At 37.5% G+C, this 16,442-nt stretch overlaps 1 long non-coding RNA gene across 1 annotated transcript; it reads left to right on the top strand.

The window, feature by feature from the left end:
- The first annotated feature begins 6,150 nt into the window (after nt 1-6,150).
- Nucleotides 6,151-16,354, top strand: LOC137204585 (uncharacterized). The gene is made up of 2 exons (XR_010933731.1): nt 6,151-15,412; nt 15,513-16,354. It is a non-coding gene; the product is annotated as an uncharacterized lncRNA (long non-coding RNA).
- Nucleotides 16,355-16,442: the final 88 nt, after the last annotated feature.

Below are 16,442 nucleotides of genomic sequence, written 5' to 3'. Positions count from 1 at the left end.
TTCATGACTCCCACCCAGGCTCAGTTTACCACTCAACAGCCAGGCCATTCTCATCACATTGCTCCCACCCCCGAAACCCTCTTACAATCCTTCAGTGGCTTCCCAGTGCTCCTAGGGATCAATACTCCAGTCTTGAATCTACCTAAGAAGGCTAGTTTCACTGATCTTATCTGGCCAGTACCTGCTTTATCCATCTCAGGTCACGCTGCTCCCCTTGTCCTCCACATTGTAGCCACCAGAATTCTTTCAGCTCCTCTAAGTGCCATTCTCTTTTCCCAGCCTGGACCTTTGTAAATAACTTTTGCTTTTTCTAGAACATGCTTCCTCTTACCCCATTTTAATCTAATCACCTCATTCTCAGCCTGTTCCTCAGATCTCAGCTCAAATTCACTTTCTCAGGCAAGCTGCCCTCTGAGATTAGGCCAGATCCCCTCTCTTATCTGCCCCCTTTGGTGTCCTCATGAGCATAGGAAAACTCTCTGGTTTTGCTTATCATTGTATTTTCAGTGCATGGCATAGAGTTATAACAAGCACTTAATATTTCTTGAATGAACAAATAAATACGTGAACGACAAAGGCCATTTTTGTCTTCATTCCAAGAAAAAAAAATCAAGATGAAAGACAGAGTACCTATGTTTATCTCCTCTCTTTCCCAAGACTCAATAAAAATAATATAGAGGTATACACAAAAATGATGTACATGGACAATGAGAAAGAGGATCAAAAGTATGGCACTCACCAAATGATTGCAACAAATTTTGGGAAGACTGAAAGCAGATGATGATGAACTAATGACTGATAAATTAAGGCATAGGAAGATGCTATAAGTATGCACACAGAGTGAGCTGTAGAAGAAAGCTAATCTGCCCGGTGGAATCCAGGTGACTGAGAACTTTGAAGTGCCAACTACAGCGGAGAGCAGAAGTGAGGCCTGGGCTATAAACGAAGAGATTCATTGAAAGACTTCAGAGAAAACATGTTATCTCCCCCTACACCCTCCTCTCTCAGACAACATCTTTCTCAGAAGGTCCAATTACCTAGCATTCATCCTCATCCCAAAGCTGGGTGAAAGGAAGAAAGAAAGAAGAAAGAAAGAAGAAGGGAGGAAGGGAGGAAGGAAGGAAGGAAGGTGGGGGGAGGGAGGGAGGGAGAAAAGAAGAAAGGAAGTAATAAAAGTAGCCATTCTTCTCTATAAAAATTGAATACAGTGCTTGAGAAGAAGTAGGGCAGCTTGTGTAGGAGTTGGAACTCTGACATTTAAGAGTCCCAAATTATAATGTTCATCTCGGCACCCACACACCTTCAACAAGGCTTGTCAGGGCAGTATAGCCTTTGACAAAAACTCGCTCAGCTTTTCTATTACCTCTTTCTAAAATATAAATGAACAAGCAAGAACCACCAAATATCTGAAGAAAAAAAAACCTGCACTATGAATGAGAAAGATCAAAATAAGCAAAAATGGGGCTTCCCTGGTGGCGCAGTGGTTGAGAATCCGCCTGCCGATGCAGGGGACACGGGTTCGTGCCCCAGTCCGGGAAGATCCCACATGCCGCGGAGCGGCTGGGCCCGTGAGCCATGGCTGCTGAGCCTGCGCGTCCGGAGCCTGTGCTCCGCAATGGGAGAGGCCACGACAGTGAGAGGCCCGCGTACCACAAAAAAAAAAAAAAAAGCAAAAATGACTCTAGGAAAAACAGAGGTAATTCCTCAACAAGGGGATTTTTTTAAAAAAAACTTGTATCCTCAGAAATATTCAAGAAGATACCAAATCTATTCCATGTATAAAGCAAACAAAAAGACAAGAACAGGATACTATTAAAGATTAAATATCAGAAAGCAAATGTGTTACAATATATGTCAAATTAAAATATGAATACTAAAAATCTTCCAGCATAATAGAACTAAAAGTCAGGAAATAGAAAATATAAAACAAGATGCCCAACATTAGAAAGAGAGAACAGATATCACAGAAGAGAGGTGATAATAATAGTAAATACTAATAATCATGCTAGAAGAAATCTCCTACAGCTAAAGTACTTCAGTGGAAGTCTGCTCAATGATATGTCTGGCTCAATTACTAAAAGGAAGACATTCACTGAGTCATAGCATTTTGAAACCTCAAAACAATAAACTAAGAGAATACACTTTAAATTTCTAGTGTGGAAACAAAAACAAATTCCATAAAAAGGAACAAAACACAGACTGTCCTCAGAATTATCAGCAGTACCCGATGATAGAAACCAGTGGATGAATGTTTAAAATTCTGAGGGAAAATGATTTTCCACCTAGACGTCTGTATACAGCAAAACCACCCATGAACTGTGAGGGCAGAAAGAAGAAATATTTTCAGACATGTATGCAGTCGGAAAGTTCAGCCACCATGGTGCTTTCTGATGAAATTCCTTTTAGGATATATGCCAAAAAAAAGAAGGGATAATCCAAGAAAAAGTAAAATACCAGCAAAGAGTGGCTTCTTCTCAGGAGGGCAGTAAAGATAAGCCGCAGGATGACAGTGGAGCACCGGAACAGCAAGTCATACTGGCTAATCATGAGGATGATGGAGGGCTCCAAGCAGGAGAGCTTGGCGGGAAAAAAATGTTCACAGTATCATAGACTGCGTGATGGGTAGTTTGAACAAAATGTAAAATACAGTAAAGGTAAATGATCAAGGAAAAAACAAAACCAGTTAGAAACCCTACAGGAAAGAAACAACTGTAGAAGGAAATATAAATAGAATGCACTACTTGCCTCTTCAGTGAATGACATTTATATTTTACACAATCATTAATAACATGAACAGTGTCTACTGAATTTTGTATTTTAAAATCAACTTATGGACAAAGTATAAAGTCGTCGTGGTTATAGCGTAGAATGTATGTGGTGTGAACCGTGAAAAAAGTAAAAGTTCAGTGACAAAAGGTGAAGGCGGAAGGGAAACTAGGAAAACTGAAGAACAGGGCTACTGTTTGTGTTTATAGAGAAGTGTCAAAAGATACTCTATAGTTGGAGAAATAGGAAATCAAGATAGTAAAAAAATTATACTAGCTAAACTAAACTAAAGCTGCTACATAGAAGATTAAATTTTTGATAAAAATATACTGAGAAGCAGGGGAATACTGGAAAGCTTGGCAAAAATGAGCTAAATCCTGATCTATCATAGCAAGAAGTCGATAAAGAATAAAACTGATAAATCTAACAATAGATATATAAGCATATTTTAGCGATAGAGATTTACTGTGTGAGAGCTAAATTAACTTAACCACTATGCCTATTTCCTCGTCTGTAAAATAAGAACAATAATAGTACATACCCCATGGTGTTTATTGTGAGGATTAAATGAGTTAATATACGTAAAATCCCTGACCATCCCTCGGTGTCTTCAGGGTATTAGTTCTGGAACCTCCTCGGATATCAAAATCATACTCAAGACACTCAAGTCCCTAATATAAAATGATGTGATATTTGCATATAATCTACCTCATCCTCGTGTGTACTTAAATGATCTCTAGAATACTTATAATATCTGATACAATGTGAAGGCCATGAATATAGTTACGTATGCATGGCAAGTTCAAGTTTTGTTTTTTGGAATTTTCTGGATTTTTGTTTCTTTTTTATATATATATATATATATATATATATTTGTTGTTGTTGTTGTTGTTTTCTTTTGTGCAGTACGCAGGCCTCTCACTGCTGTGGCCTCTCCCGTCGTGGAGCACAGGCTCAGGACGCACAGGCTTAGCGGCCATGGTTCACGGGCCTAGCTGCTCCGCGGCATGTGGGATCTTCCTGGATCGGGGCACGAGCCCGTGTCCCCTGCATCGGCAGGCGGACTCTCAACCACTGCACCACCAGGGAAGCCCTGTTTCTAATATTTTTGATCTAGGGTTGATTGAATCCACAGATCGTAACATGTGGATATAGAAGGCCAACTGTACTGCTTGGTATATTGTGAGTGCCAAATACAAATGTGTGTGTGTGTGTGTGTGTATGTGTGTGTATTTTATGCCTCTTGATGAATAATACGGGTGGAGATGGGGAAGGGAGCCACAGGGCTCTTAATATTCATTATTTACCCTTCTTATTTTTTATTTTTTATTTTTTCGATATGTGGGCCTTTCACTGTGGTGGCCTCTCCCGTTGCAGAGCACAGGCTCCGGACGCGCAGGCTCAGTGGCCATGGCTCACGGGCCCAGCCGCTCTGCGGTATGTGGGATCCTCCCGGACCGGGGCACGAACCCGTGTCCCCTGCATCGGCAGGCAGACTCTCAACCACTGCGCCACCAGGGAAGCCCTATTTTATTTCTTTTAAGAAGAATAAGTATTGCTCTGATAACAGGAAAAGTACTTGTTTAAAATAGCTTTCAAAATCATGTCTTACCATGGATTAAGGTTAGTTCCAAAGCTTAGAAAAGCCAAATTTAAATTTATATGATGAATTTTTAAGCTCTCTCATAATAGTAGTAAACATCTCTATAAAGTCAAATTGAATTAAAGGATTAATATGAGTGCAACTAACCCAAATTCTCATCCTTCTATGATCTTCCAGGCAAAAATGTTTTGGTGCTCTATTCCCCTTTGCTACATACACCAATTGTTCCTTTCTTTTTCCCCTTCATTTCCTTTAATTCCCCACCCCTACCCCTACCCCCCGAACCCACCCATCCCTTTTTCTCTTTCATTGTCTTCTATCCGTCTATACTGGTTGCCCTGCCTAAGCGTTAGGATGTTAGTGGCCTGTCTTACAGTGCTTACTTATCCCTCTTGGGGGTATTTAATACTCAGTGGATTGGTGACCATGGAAATAGTTTTCTCAGAAATTAAAATTTATATTGATAATATAACATAGTTATTGTAATACATATTATAGATGCAATTTATTCTATATTATAATGCTGGCATCGTTTCCTAGGATCTCAGAAATAACCACACTTTTAAAATGTAAGAAAATAACCTTTTAAAAATGTTTAAATAAATATTAACCATACTCTAAGGGTATTACAAAACTCTATTGTTCTAATGAATCATTGAAATACTCAGAGAAATCATGTGCCTTTAACATCATGTAGACACTTTAAAAAAAAAAAACCTACAAATAGAGTCACTTGCTATGCATTCATGTCTTATCACTAAGTATAAAACTGATACTAACCAAGGTGAGAAAAATCTGATCCTAGGAAACAACTCTCTGAAGTACAATATTCAGTGATGTGGCTTTGCTAAGAATGAGCAATTTTAGTGCTGGGATAGTGGAACTTAGGAAATTAATCAAATTAAATACCATTTGGGGCTTCTTAAACTGAAATTCATCTTTCTTTAATAGACATTTTTTCTTATAAGTAGCCTTTTTCTGCTGTATGTATTTTTCACTGAGCGGCCAAAAATAACGCGTGGATTCACAGGTCGCAGCAGTAATGCAGCGTGAACAGCAGAGGGAGCTAGAGGCACAGGCCAACCTGGGAATGTCAGTGAGCCTAGTGTCTCATCACTACAGCTGAACCATGCTCGAACTCCTAGGAGGCATGCGTATGCAAAACTCCGCACCCTGAGGGCGTACAGTGCGTACTGGTGGAAATAATTGAGAGATTTCTTTACTCTCAAAAATAGTGTGAAAATTTCAAACTACCCTTAATGGAGCTCATTCTTGCCAAATATTATTTCTTAGGCAAATATAATTAGGAAATTATATTTTTTAAATATTTTGGAAACACAATTAACATATATTTCACCACCTCCGTGATCGTCATTGTGAATATCATCAATCAGTGCAGAGTCTGGGATACTTTTATGAAGACTTGACGCCCTGGGTGGGGAATTAAGCCAAAACAAATCATCTGACTCATGACTTCTACTAAGAAGTACTTGCTAGGGTGGCCCAGTTACAGATTTATTCCCACAAGTGAGGCAATTTAAAATGCCTATTCACTACTCTCTACTCTATTGTCTCATGTTTTTCTCACTTATTTTTTCATATATTTCTTTTCCTTTGTATTTTACTTCTTTTAATCTTTCTTTCATTTCTACAACTCCTTTTCTCCAAATGACACCTATGTTTTCTTTTCTATTTTTATCCTTTGTTCCAATCACATTTTATTTCAACCCCTATATATATATATATATATATATATATATATATATATATATTTTTTTTTTTTTTTTTTTTTTTTTAGCGGTACGCGGGCCTCTCACTGTTGTGGCCTCTCTCGTTGTGGAGCACAGGCTCCGGATGCGTAGGCTCAGCGACCATGGCTCACGGGCCCAGCCGCTCCGCGGCATGTGGGATCTTCCTGGACTGGGGCACGAACCCATGTCCCCTGCATCGGCAGGTGGACTCTCAACCACTGCGCCACCAGGGAAGCCCAACACCTATTTTTATTGCTCTTTAATTTCTTTTTCATAATTTATTCCTTTTTTCATTCATCCTTTTCTTCCATCTGCAAGCTTCCCCTCTTTTATAATCAGCCATTGTTTCAAAATTTTTCTTTTCCTTTTTCTGTTTTCATATTTATTGAAAAAGCTACCTCTTTTCCACTTTTGTGAAATGAGAATTACAAAATCTGCGCTGTAATCACTTATTTACTTATTTTATAAATGCTTAAGGCATGCCTACAGTATGAAAAATATGTGGTAGGCAACAGGGTTGCAGGGCGGGGTAGCAATAAGGAATGAATGAAAAAAACGAAAAAGACATTATTCATTTCCTTTGCTGCTCATAATATAATAAGAAATAGACACAAATAAATATCAAGGCAGTATAATATCAGTACTATCAGGAAAATATAATATTTTTCTATGGGGATATAAGGGATTAACATGAAAACTTTCTAAGGACACAACCTCTGAGGAATCTTGAGGGATGGAGGGTTATCAATGAGTGTAAATGGAGAGAACAAAATGAATAATAACACGAGGTGAGAGAGGGAGAAGTTTAAGCATGTTAAAGAATAACTGGGGGTTTTGTACGTTATTTGTCAAACAACGAGGATGGTCCGTCTGCAATATTCATAATAGACTCTCCCTTTCAGTTAACCTCTTCCACCTTCCTGTAGACTTGGTAGGAAAGACTGAATATCACAATTACTAATCCTCACCCTTCCTTTGCCTCTTTCCCCCTTCATAAAATGGGATTAAAATAGTACTTAATTCATAGGGGTTTGGTGAGAATTAAGTGAGTTAATAAATATAAAGCACTTTAATTGTTCCTGGAACATGTTAAGTGCTGTAAAAGTATTTCTTACTGTTGGTGTTTTTATTATATTAAGAGTTAATTGAGGCCAATTCAAATAGTACTCTACACTCTTTCCATGAAGTTTTTTCGAATCTCTCCAACTCACTCTGACTTTTAATTTCACTGTACTCCTAGACACTGTTACCCAGTTAATATTTATTCTCTAATTATTTTATGTATTTTCATTTTGTGTCTTCATTGGATCATAAGTTCCTTTTGGCAGGTCCCACAAAGTATTGTATGCTTGCTTGATTTGTCCATGAAACTAATATAATTGAGGACACCTAAGAGACACTCAAAGAAGCATCAGCTAAACTAATGAATGTATTCCATGTCTTAGAAGTGAATAAGTGACTAGTATGACATGTAAGCCTGTACATTCATTAGTGGAAAGTGAAAATTATAAGTAAGCTCAGAAGAAACCTGAGAACTGCTCAAATAAATAAACAGTATTTCACTGTTTCAGGGTTATTTGACAGTATCAGGGAACATTTGTCAGATATTTACTTTTACATATCTATTTATCCACAATGAATTCATTATTTAATTGAATTTTCACAACCACCTTCTGAGATTTTGTGAGTGAGGCTCAGAAAGGTCTACAGTCACACTGTCATTAATAATGACAGAACTGGGTTCAAATCCGTGTCTACCAAACTCCAAGTATGTGCTCTTCTATAACAGCTTCCATTAATAGACGTAAGATAAATTGGAGAAATAATTTTTTTGGGTTAAACAGTTATATTACACAGGCAAAACAACTATGGAAATACCGATAAAGTGAGAATAAAAAATCAAAATGCATATTTCTAGAGTTATCCAAGGAAATTTAGCAAGAATTATCAAACGTCAAAAATTAACTAATATAAAAGATTAGAACTCTGTAAATTTATTGTAAAGTCTCAAATCATTACTACTGAAAAATTTTTTACAAGTGGTATGGAAAATCTTAGATACATGTTTATTGAGGGAACAAATAATAGCAATACAGTACCTTGATTTGTATTTCATGTTTTTAAGGGTCAACCTAAACTCTTTATTGACCCCATTAGTGGCTCATTTCTTTGATAACTTGGAGTAGGGTTAATACATTAATAAATGGAGACTGTCTTTCTGCCAGTTCCATTTTTTTTCTTTTTACGTATCAAGTATTGCTTATTCATTAAACCTTTTCTAGCTAATGACAAATATCACAGAGTAAGGTGAACTTCTTCCTTACCTGGGCCAGGACTGATGCCCAAGGAAGCGAACTCAAGGAGTAGTTGGGGTGCTGTAATGCTCACCTGAGGTATAGTTTGCTAAAACTGCCATGACAAAATATCACAAACTAGATGTCTTAAACAACAGAAGTTTATTTTCTCACTATTCTGGAGGCTAGAAGTCCAAGATCAATGTGTTGGCAGGTTTGGTTTCTTCTGAGTCCTCTCACCTTGGGTTGCAGATGGTCACCTTCTCATTATGTCCTCACATGCTCGTCCCTTGGTCTGCGTGTTGTCTGTGTCCTAACCCTCTTCTTATAAGGACACAAGTCATATTGGATTAGGGCCCATCCATCTGACCTTATTAATTACTTCTGTAAGGGCCCTGCCTCCAAACAGTCACATTTGAGGACCTGGTAGTTAGAATTTCAACATAGAAATTTTTGGCAGGGGCGGTGGGGGAAGATACAATCCAACCCATAACACCTAGCATCTAGATCTAAATCATCTATCCAGTTAAAGCAAGACTTGAACTGTAGCACCCAATTACCTAACTAAGCACTAGGTAAAGCAGGAGAACCAAAACATGTTTTTGTTTGTATTTTGGGGTTTTTCTTTTGTTTTGATTTTGCAGATTTTGATATTTTTAAAAAGCATCAAAGCAGTCATCATGGAAAAAGCAGAACATTTTTGCATTTTCTTATACTTATTATAACTTATTGTTATATACTTATTATACTTATTGTACTTATGTTATATATACTTATTATACTTATGGTTACTTGGCCTCTAAGGGTCTTAGCCAGTCTGTGGCCAATCCTGGCTAAGGGCTAAGGGAGCAGCCCAGGTAAGTGGATGGGTAGCCAAGGCAGGGCTCTGACCTAACATGGGAATTAGAATGCAAATCAGAAGACTATGACTGAATTCCAGTTATAGGGTCCAGAGGAGTTAAGAGAGTTGAAAGGGAAGGCTGCCACTGTGGACGGGGAAAGCCACACCCTCACTCCACGCACATCAGATAGGAGACCTGGGATACCAGGTTTGGTTTGGATTCCTTTAGAGTCCCCGAAGGGTAAATCCTAAACAAAGTGGTGGAAAGACATCAGCTTTAAAGTGAAAAAGTTCTGAATCAAGACACTAAATATGAATCATACTGTTTGTGAATCTATGAAAATGTGATCACACCTCTTTGGGTCTCAAATTCAGTAAATATCTCCATAAACACTAGTTCTTTTTCTTTACCCTTTTTGCACAGCTGAGTGGGACTGGAGGAGATAATTACCAATTACAAATGTAATCTAGTGAAAAGTAAACCAGAACTAAACTGGGCCGGTAGCAACATGGAATGTATCTTCGGCCACCAGTGTCACAAAGTCACATGTAGTAAATCTACAGTTTCCTGACTTTGCATTAATATGTTATGGAAGTATCTAAGAACAAAGGTATCTCCTTTAATGTCTATCTAATAGTCAAAACTTCCCTGAACACCACATATTAGAGTATTTTCTGTTAAGCTTAAACATTTGCTTATTGCCATAGTAGCATGGTGTTGACATTTCTGGTTGCTAGGAGCGTCATAGTGTTGGGTACGTATACAATAGCATCTGTCAGCTCAGATGTGGGACCTTTTAATCAGCAGGACTTTCTTTTCCTATGCTGGTACAATAATCGAATGTATAGATTTACCATGCAAATTATACATGAATATCTGAACTCACTAATCCAGAGAAATAAAACACGAGTATTTAATAACTTATATTTAAGGATTTTTTTAGAGTGAAAGAATAAATAAATAAAAGCCTTGAAACAAAGTGGATGCCCGCCAGTAACATAATGGCTGAATATATTGTGCTGCACACACACCACGGATACCATGGAGTCATTAAAAGAAGTAAATTACAGCTACGTCAGTTGACTTGAAAGAATTTCCATCCTGTGTTGTCAAGTGAGGAAAGCAAAATGCATAAGACTATGTATCTATAGTAATGTTCATAGCAACATTATTCACAATAGCCAAAAGGTGGAAGCATTTAAAATTTGATTATGTAATTCTTAATATTTTATAACTTTAAAACATATTAATATAACCTTAATTTTAAATACTTTTACATTTATTTTAAAATACATTCTGTAAAATATATTCAAATTTGGATTTTAAATGCAATCATGCTTTGAATACAATTACATTTTTAATTATTTGATCATTACCATTAGAACACAGATTATGCAAAAATCTTGATCTTGACAAGATCAAATCTTGACAACCTAACTAATGATTTTGTTGAAATAAAGGCAAGAAAAAAAGTTTATAGAATAAACATATAATGATTTATGAATTACATATGTCTTTATTTTATTAGTCATCTAAAGCACTTCCTATTCAATGGACACCAGACAAAACTAATTAAATTTGGTCTTTTGGATATTTTGCCAATTTATTGTCATTATAAAACTGTAGTTTTACATATATCTTTCAAATATTATTATGAAAATATATTTGTCAAGGTAGGAAGATTTCTACCTTGTTTTTAGTTTGTTAACTTGATTTGTGATGTTCAAAGGTTCTAAAATGTGTATGCGGGCCTCTATTTTTACTTTTGACCCAGGCTACCCGAATCTCCTGAATGGGCCTGGAAAGCATTCTGAATACAGGATTTATGAGAGTCCTAAGGTTAGAGCACCCAGCACCCAGAACGGCAGAGGCTACTGGCTCAAGATATCTTGTTACTCAGTTCAGTTGAGAGTGGAGAAAGCCTATTGGCTTTCTGTTTCTAGTTGATGTTTCTAGTCGATACATGTATCCTGAAGTTCATTCATTTCGCCAAGGAAAAATCACTTCCACATCCATATTCCTAATTAACAAAACTTTTGGTGTTGGTTAATTTTTTTTTTGAATGAAATTAAGATAAAGCCTTCAGAGAGTGAGCTTTGCTTAAGCTTTCAAGTGCTAACTAACACCCCTGGAGTCTGCATACCTAACTAGGGTGATTCAAATGTTAACTAACTGCCCTTAGGGTGCAAATTACACTGAACTATCACACTATATACCACTGTTTAAATAGCAGTATTTTAAAGTAAATTATAGCAAATGTAACAATCACCATATATAAGGGCTTTATAATCATGAGTTCTGCCATTAACTAGCAGTTCTTTAATATGTTCTCGCATTCAAACAATGCCCAGACTTTTCTCTGAAAGGTCAGAAGTCATTCAACTCTATCCTAACAGACCTCAATTTCATATCTGCTGTTCAGAACCCACACTGTGAGCCCAGAGACTAGAAAGGACATCTCCCTTTCCATCTGGTCCCTCGATGCTGCTCATAGTAATTGGCTAAACTGTAAACAGGTTAGAAGTGGTTGCCACCTCTCCCTACACACCTCTTAGATCATGGCCCACATCTCTGACAGTGGTACCTCCTCACTGAAGCCAGTTTCTCCAGTTCAATCTTGTGTTCAAGGTATGGGTAAATTTCTGTACACAAGCCATATAACCCAACACATTTAATCATTGAGGGGGCTCAGATCTCCACCATCAAATGATTTGAATAAAATGATCATTTAAACCCCACTACCTAGAAAGATGAAGTCCAAACACCTATCTTGGCTACCACCTCCACGTGGAGCAAAACCAGTCCCAAGGGAATGGAAACCGGACCCCTAGCACGATGCTATTCTAGTGGAAGGCTCACATCACAGGCCATGTCGCCAATCCACTACATTTTTCTAATGCTTCCAGTTCTTTTAAGTTTTCTGGCCTTGAGTTCTCTTCCTTATCAATATCTTTCAGCTTGGGTCTGGGCCTCCTCTAGGATATTGGTTTGTGGGGTACATAGATTCCTTCTCTTTATCAGCTATCTGTTGGGGTGCCTGTGAAAGAATACCTCCACATTGCTTCCAGAAAGGCTAAGAACTGCATTAAAGTTGTAGATCTCTCATTTGTACTAGCTGCTATACGAGTCACCTGGCTTAGCTTGATAAATCAATGCTTCCTGTCCAACATCAGTAGCTTGAAGAGGCTGGAGTTACGGTGACGAACCATCCTGGTTTGCCTGGGGCTGAGGTAGTACCCGGGACATAGGATTTGCAGTACTAAAATGGGAAAGTCCTGCACAAATCTGGACCAGTTTGTCACTGTTGTTGGGTGATTGGCTGGATTTTAGCACATGTGGCATACAATGGAAGTTTCATGTACAGCAGTGCCAGCCCAAGGCTGGTACAGTGATACTAACACATTTCCTACTTAAAAATCTCCTCCGGCCAGTCCCTTTTACATCCAAGTTGTAGCCTTAGAAAGAAAGAAGATTCTTCTTTGAACTTCCTGAAAATTTTAAGAAATTAACTTTCACAGTCTCCTAGCCCTCTACTTATTCAAAAGCCATAGGGTCTTTAAACATTTTGCTGCTATCGCCAAAGGTTTGTTTGTTTCAAAGACAAATGACCTCAAGCCTGGGACTCTATGACATTCCATCAACGTCTGGCATTTCCAGGATTCTGATACTTATTCCACAAATAGCTCCTCAATCACATACCTTTCAGCTGAGCTATCCTTAAGCTCCCCTTCTCTTCATTTTCTTCTCCTATAAACTAAAAAGTTTGTATGGACTGAGCCCTAATAAGTTGTAAGGTGTTTCTTTATTATTAAGTAGAGTACATTTTATGCAAAATGTATCAGAAACTAAAATTATTCATTAACAAATATTTATTGAGCTGTTGCTGTATTATAGCACTGTGCTAACTGCTAAGGATACAAGAGTGAACAACGCAAGCACAATCTGCTAGGCTAGTGAGGGTTGCTGAGAAGTAAATGAGCAATGCAACGTGGCAAATACCATGAGGGTCAAGTTCCACATGCTATGGGGGCACAGGGGAGGAACAAGTCATCCAAATTTGGGGTCATGGAAGATTAAATGGTTGGTTAGCACTTATCTGTTCACATATTCATTGCTTAATTCAATAAATATTTATTGAGAGTCTTATGTGTGCCAGCACTGTGAGAGCCATTTTAGATGAGAATAAATGTAAATATGACTTAGTCTTTATGCTGAAAGTGTTTCATAGCCTAGTATGAAAAAAACACATGTAATAAATGACAAGTAGTTATTTATTTAGTTATTAATAAGTGCTATTATAAAGGCCTCCAGGGAGAGTTTGACTGAAAGAGGTGACTTCAGTATGGAATTGTACTTGACCTTGAAGGTTAAGGAGGAACTTTCTTTTGGGATAATGGGGAAGAAGAAGGGCTCTCCACACAGAGGCAACAGCTCGTGGACATATGTAGAGGTATGGAAGCACATGATCTGCAAGGTAAGTACAAGATTTGGGTGTGACTAAGGGTTAGGTGTTTGTGGAGAGTGGTAGACAATGACTGAAACTGTAGGTGGCATCAGATCACAGAAGGTCATTTTATGCCATCTTTAAGGGGTTTGGATTTATTCTGAAAATAATGGGAAGCCGCTGAACAGTTTTAAGTCAGGAAGTGACCTTTTCAGATTTGTGTCTTGGAAAGATCTCTGTAAAGATTGTGAGCGTGGACTGGAGGAAGAAGCAGTTTATCAAATTCTCAAAACTCACTCTGTGAAGTGAGTATAACAGGTATTTTTACTCACATTTTACATGGAAGAATCTAAGATTTAGAGGTGTCAAGTGATTGGCTTAAGGCCCCATAGGCCATTCCAAAATTGACGAAAATCAACACTTGGTCCAGATAGGAATATAAATAGCTGGAAACCTCTATGCAGTTAGCCTTTGGCTTCATTCTTGCTATCCTTGAAAATAATAATTACAAGCTAGTTCTGGTTGTAGTGCTGACTCCAAGTAGTTTTGCATAATAGATTAGATAGAATTTATACAATTTGAATCAGACACTTTGAAGTTTCAAAGCACACCACAGTATGCTTTTCTATTTCCTAGGCAAAGGTCTGGGTCACTCATATTTTCTAATGTTATTCTATATCTTCTAAATCTTACATTCCAGGCTGCAAGTGAGCCATGGAAATATTCCAACTTTTCTAATTTGTAGCCAACAGGAGGCAATTAACTTTAAGAAAGTGACATTTTTATCCTCTAATATTGTAAACATTTCAAAATTGTTGACACTGGCTCAAATATGTTTCTTCTGATATTTGTGGGATATTGTAGGTGGCAAATAATTGTGAATTAGTTTGATTTGGTTTTCTTCCCTTCTCAGTTTTATATTTAGGTGCAAACGAGCCAATAGTGATTTTCTTTTCCCCCAAATGTCTCTAATCAGTACTTAAAGTTTTCAAACAGTTTATTAATTACAATCAATATTAAAGATTATGTTCATAGAAAAAGATAACACAGTAGTTTAAATTATTCCTGGAAAGTCTGGATTTTGTTGAGGTGAAGGGTGAGTAGCAATAAGTCTGTAAATGTTAGCAAGGGAAAGTCAGTTTACTAATTTTTCCTATATAACAATGATTCTCAAAGTGTGGTCCGAGGGCCAACAGTTTCTGCGTTACCTGGGAACTTGTTAGAAATACAAATTCTTAGCCTGAACCCCAGATCTACTGAGTGGAGCTGGGGAGTGGGGGAGAAGAAGCAGTGTGTTTTTTCAGAAGCCCTCCAGGTGATTCAGATGTAGGTTAAAGCTTGAGGCACATTGGTATAAAGGAAGAAAGCGTATGTTTCAGATTATGAAAGACATGGTTTCCATTCCAACCCCAGACATTTGATTTTAGACACATCATCTATTTCCTGGTGCCATCATCACATTATCTGGTTAATAACCCCATAGCTGGCCTTGTGAGTATTATAAGTGATAACTGATCATGTTATATTGACAGTCTTCCGCCTCCAAGTGATTTGGATACATGCTTAAGTTTGAGAACCACTGGTCTATAAGTGTAATATATTGGAAGCAGACCAGCTACGTAATTTGAGAGGCCCAAAGCAACTTGAAGATACAGGGTCCTTTGTTCAAAAACTAAGAATTTCAAGATGATGACAGCAGAGCATTAAACCAAGTAAGGGGCCCTACTAAGCATAGGCCTACAACTATACAGGTTGAATGCCCAAGAGGAGTTTTTGCTTGTATCTAACCACACCATTTTGTTTTGTTTTTAGATGGAAACAATACAATGCCATGAAAGTGGGCCACATTTTCTCCTCAGACACTATCTCCTGTGCTGTCAATCTCCACAGGCAGACGGTGCTCATTGGCCTCCCCATCTTTGCTCAGTGCTGTTTTCTTTTTAGCTAGCCAAATGCGTTTGTACTTCAAGACCCAACTTAAGGTCCCCATCCTCTGAGAATTCTTCCCTTACGACCCTAACTCACTCAACTCTGTCTTTCTAAATGTTTCAGTACTAGTTATATGACAAACTTAGCTATTTTTAAAATATTAATGATTGCTCATCATTGTGTTCGTCTTGTGTCTTAAGTCAGAGTATAAACATCTTAAGTATTGAGATGGTGTCATCATCATACAACGGAAAGAACATAGGCTTTCGAACTCAATAAAGCCTGAGCGTAAATACCCTCTCTTGTTTACTAGCAGTGATATAGGTAAACTTGCTCTTGAGTCTCAGAATCTTCATTGGAAAAACGGGATAATAAGACCTACTGCACTGGGTTGTTGTGAGGATTAAATGATATGTGTAAAACCCTGGGCATATTTAAGTGCTCATCAAATATTAGTTCATTTATTGGATGTCTCCCACCACACATCTGATTTTGTTTCAGCAAACAGATCATTGCTAGACACAAAGTCAAACACAAATTTCAATAAATATATGCTTGTTGGAAATTGTATGTATTTTATTTTTTATTGTATTAAATTACATGTATCCAGGAGGTAAACCAATCCTATGTTGAATTTCTTATAAAATGTTAATTATTATCTCTGACTTGTTTGTACATTCTTATGTTTACATTCTGACTCATAAAAAATTTTAAATTTTGTACAATTCTTTATATTTTCAAACCTCCTGTTATTAATGTTATCTTAAGGGATGAAAAGAGAGACAGTTTTATTCCCAATGAGGAGATGGGAAA

The sequence above is a fragment of the Pseudorca crassidens genome, chromosome 13 (assembly GCF_039906515.1).
Source record: "Pseudorca crassidens isolate mPseCra1 chromosome 13, mPseCra1.hap1, whole genome shotgun sequence".
NCBI classification, from domain to species: domain Eukaryota; kingdom Metazoa; phylum Chordata; class Mammalia; order Artiodactyla; family Delphinidae; genus Pseudorca; species Pseudorca crassidens.
Note: the sequence above shows the minus strand (reverse complement) of the source record. Positions and strands in the feature narration are given on the sequence as shown.